Source organism: Coffea eugenioides, chromosome 5, assembly GCF_003713205.1.
Source record: "Coffea eugenioides isolate CCC68of chromosome 5, Ceug_1.0, whole genome shotgun sequence".
Classification (NCBI taxonomy): domain Eukaryota; kingdom Viridiplantae; phylum Streptophyta; class Magnoliopsida; order Gentianales; family Rubiaceae; genus Coffea; species Coffea eugenioides.
Genome location: NC_040039.1, coordinates 12,176,860 through 12,183,269, shown reverse-complemented (window position 1 = coordinate 12,183,269; position 6,410 = coordinate 12,176,860).

The window sequence follows — 6,410 nt, the reverse complement described above, 5'->3', positions numbered from 1 at the left end:
AATTTCTGATTTGTCTCAAGGATTAGGAGGTAATCATCTAATCTTTTAATCTTGGCTAAGAAGCTTGTAGCTCCATTATTGAGGTTGTTATTTGAATTGGAAAGATTGATGGGGCTTTATGAAATTCTAACTTGGATGTATGGGCTGTTATTATGATAATAAGTGTTGTTTGTGTTAATTATGTGTTAAACAAGATGATATTAGTTAGAAAAGTGAAAGGAAAATCGAAGGAAATTGCATAGGAAGACCGGCCAAAATCTGTCCTGTTTTTGCCAGGCCTTTGGTTCAAATTTTTATTGGTCAAATGACTTTTAAACTGATGCAGATATGTTGTATATGAGGTGAGGAAAGTTTCTACCAAAAATCATTTGATTTGGTTGAGTAAAAGTTGAAATTTCGAAATTGTAGAAATCTGGAAAAATGTGTTCAGGTGGTCCGGACAGAGCATCTTTGAACGAACATAAATCTCTGCTCAAATGTCAGAATTGAGTACCGTCAGTGGCATTCAAAACTAGACATCTGTAGTTTTCTAATGGTGTATCATGCACCTTATAATTCGAATTGAGTCATCTGTAGTGATTGATCAAATTCAGCTGCCCTGTTCTGTTAGTCCAACCGAGAGGAAGTTAGAAGCTGCAACTTTTAGCTCTAATTTCTCTCACTTTTTAACTGAATTTCAAAATAATTTCTTCTGATGAAACGTATACTTGTGAATCTAGTTTCCAATGCCACTGACCACGCTCAATTTTAAGTTGTATTGAGTGAGATGTAGCCCAATTCCCAAACTGTACCAAAGCTGGAAAACCCTAATTTTGCTAGCGGAATGGCCTAGTTTGACTTGGGACATGTTGTTTCAAACACCTACCAAATGTATATTAGATGTTTCCTGGACCTTAGTGTCGCCAATGAGCCAAATTGGAGTTGATTTCATTGGGCAATATGTTTGAAAAGGGAAAAGGAAACAAGAAGATAGATTTGCCTTCGAAATTTCTTGAATTTTGGTAGTTTTGTTAACTACCTTCCCATACGAGTTTTTATGTGAAATTTGATATAGGAGTATCCCTCATATGGAAGTTGAATTGTACCAATTTTGGTGTCATTCTAAGACTATTTTGATATACAAATGATAGGCCAAATTGTTCTTCAAAATCTGGAAAATTTACCAGCAGTCTTCATTTTTTGGCCAACTTTGGGCTGCTATATTTTGACACTTAAAACTCCGAATTTAGTTCTATTTGTTGTGTTTGAAACTTTGTCTAGAACTCTTATTGTAGTATGAATTTCAGAGGCTAGTTCACTTCCTGTGAATTTTGCCGAATTTCTAAAGTTTGCCGAAAAACAAGACTAAAACTGTCTTGTGTGCTTATAGCAGCCACTTTGGGCTGAAATTTGAATATCTTCCATTTAGAATCCTGGAAAGATGCCTTCTAGGAACTTTTAGTATTTTGAACCAAGATTCCAATGGTATAAAGTTTTCCAATTTTGGACCTATTGAGTGCAAGTTCTGAATTTTCTAACTTGATGTGCAAAAACTGAAATTTTCCGAATCGATGGGAAATGAGTTTTGAAGACTCTTCCCTATCCGTTGATATTGACTGACCGTTTTAAACTTGATTTCATGAAGGAAATCAGTTTTTCCTTGTGTTATTAAACCCCACTTTTGAGTCTCGATTCACGAGTAATTAAGGTTCTCTTTTATCATATTTTCTTAGTATTGTACAAGTGTACAATCTCCCTTGTTAATAGGGGGTTTATAAGTGATAGTGTGTGATTGTAAATTATTAATTGTTCAAGCGCTCAAGGGGACCTTCAAGAGGATCTCGAAGCGGACGCCTAACGACTTACTTGCTCGTTCACTCACTCTTATCTTGACTTGGTGAGTGTCAAGTGTGTAAAAATTGTTACGTGATTAATTGTTTTTATTGATTGAGTATTTTGAATATGCCGAGTCGAGTGTATACTTTATCGCACTCGTTCTCGTTTAAGTGAAGCGTATTTGAATTGTTTGAAGTGAATTGCTTAAAGTGAATTGCTTGAAGTGAATTGTTAAGTGAAATAAGTGAAGTGTTGAAATGGTTAATTATGTTATGGCTGCATAATTCGTTAGAGTGAATCTCCTCTACTCCTAGTGATAATGTTGGGGGATGCCCAAATCTTATCGGCCAACCTTGCGATTCGAGCCGGCATGGGTTTGGTCGAGAAGTTTGGTGAGCCATGGGAAAAGTGTATAAGTTTGATCTATTGGAGAGATCTCGCTTGACATGCTCGAGTAATATTGCCTTATATAAAAGAAGTGCGGGCCCGAAACAGGGGGAGTAACAGTGAACAGGGAACGTGTAAGTGAAGTTCTACGGATTATAACCTACCTGATTGACGGAGTATCAACTCGTGGAGGTACTGGATCGAGCAAGTGAAAAATTGCTTCTGAGAGCTCCCGTATCCTTATCAAGTGTGTTTTATTGTTAAATTGTGAACTACTTGAATGTCATAGCTTTCATTCATGTTTAAGTGATATTGTTATTTGAATTACGTGTTTTGCATGTTTTCTTGGCCTCACGAGCGTTAGCTCACCCCCTTAGATTTGTTTTCCTTAGCAGGAGTAGAAATGGAAGGAATTATGGAGAAGCCAACTTGATGGCTCTTTTGGTTGGGATTTTGATTGTAATTGTTAAGACAACTTTTGGAGGTTGTATACTTTGAAAAGTTGATGTATTTTGAAAAATTGTGATGTAAGATTGAACGTTTGTGTAAGGAAGCGACTTTCTTCATATTTTTGACTTTTATTATTTAGTTATTTACCTTAAGCCTAGATTGGATGGTATCGAGTCCTGGCGAGAGCTGGCAGGCGTCCCGCTGATACCCTTAGGTTCGTCCTTGGGAGAAGTGGGGGCATTACAGTTGGTATCAGAGTCTAGGATTCAGATATCTGTAGTGTATCTTTGGCTTGAAGTTTAGGATGCCGGACTGTAGGAATGGTTCAAAATTTAAGTAACTGTTTGTAGGGATGAAAATTAGAACCTAGGTTTGAATTGATGGACAATTAAGAGTCTCGATCTTGTAAGAGATATGTGGAATAGTACGAGATGATCAAATCTAGTTTATTTAGTGTATTTGGACCTATCTAAGCTTTTAACTTTAAAAGTAAGTTATGAAAGGTAATAGTGGTATTGAGCCGTCTTGGAGGTGCCTTAAGGTGGCCCATTGTCGAGAAAGGCCCAAGGGAGCTCGTTGGAGGTATAACCCAACTCGCCGAACTAGGACTCCATGTGATTTCCAGAGGACTCACTTGAACCCAAATAACGTGGTGTTAGCAGAAACTAGAGTAGTTTGAGAGGATAATCAAGGATTGAGGGCAATTGTGGATGCCTAGACTACTAGAATTCCTGAAATGGAGACTGAGGTACTTGAGGAGCGAAGAAAAGACAAGGGCTCCTTGTGAGCAGCTTCAAAAGCTAAGAACCGACTTGTTAGGGTAGTATACAAAATTAGAGACTGGACGAATAAGTCGATGGCTGGATGTGTACCTTGGTCAAACAAGTGGTAAATGGCAAGATACGTGACGGAAAAAAAAAGAGAAAAATTCCTAGTGCTGAAAGTGAGAACAATCCTATTGAAGTAATAGAGACTTCTAGTTCTGCCAATCACTAAGCTAGTGATCTGGTCTACTTTAGTATGTAGCTGGGATTAGCTGGGGTGGTGCTAGTCCAAAGGCCATTGTATTTTGCTTAACTGTGTGACCTACCTTTTGAAGAACTTGGATCTACTCTTGACTTGCTTGATTAAATGTACTTTTGTAGCACCTGTATGCTATATTTTGTAAATGCCCATTACTTGCTAATTGTATGAACCTTGAAATGCTAGTATATGCAAGTTGGCTTTATTTCAAATGTTTCTCATGTTACCTTTTCTTTTAAGTGTTCCCTCGTATAATTGTTTTTAATTTGCATTTAGACATACCTAAGACTATGAACGGCCGTGGAGGTGTAAGGGACAGAGGGCGTGGGGTTAGGCAACCCGAAACCCATAGGGATGATCAAGGATTGGCAACTGATCCGAGCCAAGGGCAAGTGAATGAAGAGGATAATCAAGTGGCTACTGCCATTAACCGAATAATAGATATTTTTGAGTGGTTAGCTAAACACTAAAGCCCTAAACCAATCAACCAACCTAAACCAAGAGAGGAGTGAGGATAGAGCGATTTCTGAAGTTCACCTATCTAAGTTTCACGGAGGGTCTAACCTCAAAATAGTAGATTGGTTAGAGGGGATGAAATGAGGCACTAGTGAAAATAAGAGGTTAGGGTTTCTTCTTGAGCAACTTTGTAGATGAGTATTGGAGAGTGAACTAGGGCATGGAACTTTTATATTAGGGAATAAGGTCTCCATATTTTGTTATGTTTGTAAGTAATGATAGTAATCGTGTGGAGTCTCAAGAGCTCATCCATATCAAGCAGAGAATAGTTAAAATTTATATTTTGGGGTAACCTATAAGCCGAAGAATGAAAAAGTAATATAGTCAGAATTTTCATTGTGAATAGTTACTCATTTTGATCCTTTGATTTGCCTGGCAGGCTAGCATTTGACTTAAACCAACTAGTAAGATGACAAATTTGGAAGAAATGCGTAAAAAAATGGATATTCTTCGAAATAAGGTAGAATTTCAAAAGAAATTGGCTGACTACTGGGAAGAACGGTGGAAAAAAGAATATACAGAGAAAATTGAGTTGCTACACAAGAACGTGGAACTGGAGAAGAAATACAAAGGAAATTCTCAAACTAATCAAGCCGTGACTTCTCACATAACTTGTGGATATTGTGGCAAGATTAACCACGCTGAGGCCGAGTGCTGGAGAAAACAAAAAAAATGTCTGAGGTGCGGTAGTACCGAGCATAAGTTTTCGAATTGTCTTGGAGCTTCTAAGAAAAGAGGAAATACTCAGCAGTTTGCTAGATCCACTGCAAAGCAATCGAGGGCCAGAATGGGTGATTAATACTATTGGCTATGAGAGAAATCCAAGTAATGGAAGTAATACGAGTGGAGGATGGATTTGACTCCGCTCGAGGAATAGGAGTTGTAGTTTTACCCTAGTCTAGACTAGCACTTTTGGAGGTTGTGATCTTTTGAAAAAGGGAAAGTCTTTTGTTGTTTTGTATCTTGGCAACTTGGCACGTTTTGTTTTAGTCTTGTTGTTTCCCTTTTCCTCTTGAAATGATTTGATAAACCTATTCCAACTTGATGTAACTATTATGATATTTTATGAAATATGAAAATTTACCTTGTTTTTAATTGATTTCATGGCTTATAGGTATATTTACACTTTGCCCCACACCTTTAGATTGGTAATAAGACATGGACGGTAATAGACGTGGTCGAGATTGTACTTGAGAGCGTAAGCAACCCCGAGATCTTGGAGATGACGAGGGATCGGTGGTGAAAAAAAATTTGAGAGCTTAGGGTTGAAGTTGGGACCCAATATTTGATTGCCAAATTGATATATTAAAGTTATGAGACTTGGGTTAGTGAAAGGAAATGTTTGATAGATTGAATGAGCCTAACAATTAAGGGACATGATATAATATTTGGGATGGAAGTTTGAGCCTATACATAGACTATTGAAACTTGAATAATGTGACTATTAAGAACGAATACCCTTTCGTCTCATATAGATGAGAGTTTGATCAACTGCAAGGGTCGTGGTATTATTCAAATTGGATTTAAAATAGAAGCCATTACTAGTTGAGGACCCCAGAAACTAATGTACTCAAGATCACTTTTAATTTAAGACATGACACTTTGAATTCACAGCTACACCTTTGGGTCAACTAATGCACTAGCAGCAATTATGGACTTAATGCATTGAGATTTTAAACCGTATTTGGATCAATTTATAGTGGCATTCATTGATGACATATTAGTATACCCTAAAGTTCGAGAAGATCATGAAAGACACCTGATAATAGTTTTACAAACCTCGAGAGAGCGCCAACTTTTGTTAAGTTTAATCAATGTGAGTTCGATTGGAGAAGTAGCCTTTCTAGGTTATACAATATCTAAGGAAGGAATTGTTATAGACTCAGCTAAAATGGAAGCTGTTTAAGAGGAAACGACCAGAAAATCCTACCAAAATTCGGAGTTCTTAGAGTTAGTCGAATATTACCTTTGGTTTATTAAGGACTTTTCTAAGATTGCAAGACTTGGTAAATTATTTGGGATTTTAAATGTAAAGAAGAATTTTAAAAGTGAAAACTGCTTAACCGATGCACCTGTGTTAATCTTACCGAGCGGAAAAGGTAGTTTTGTAATTTATACAGATGCTTCAAAGGATGGTTTAGAATGTGCATTATTATTGCATGATAAGGTGATTGTATATGCCTCTAGAAAGTTAAAAAATCACGAGAGAAATTATCCAA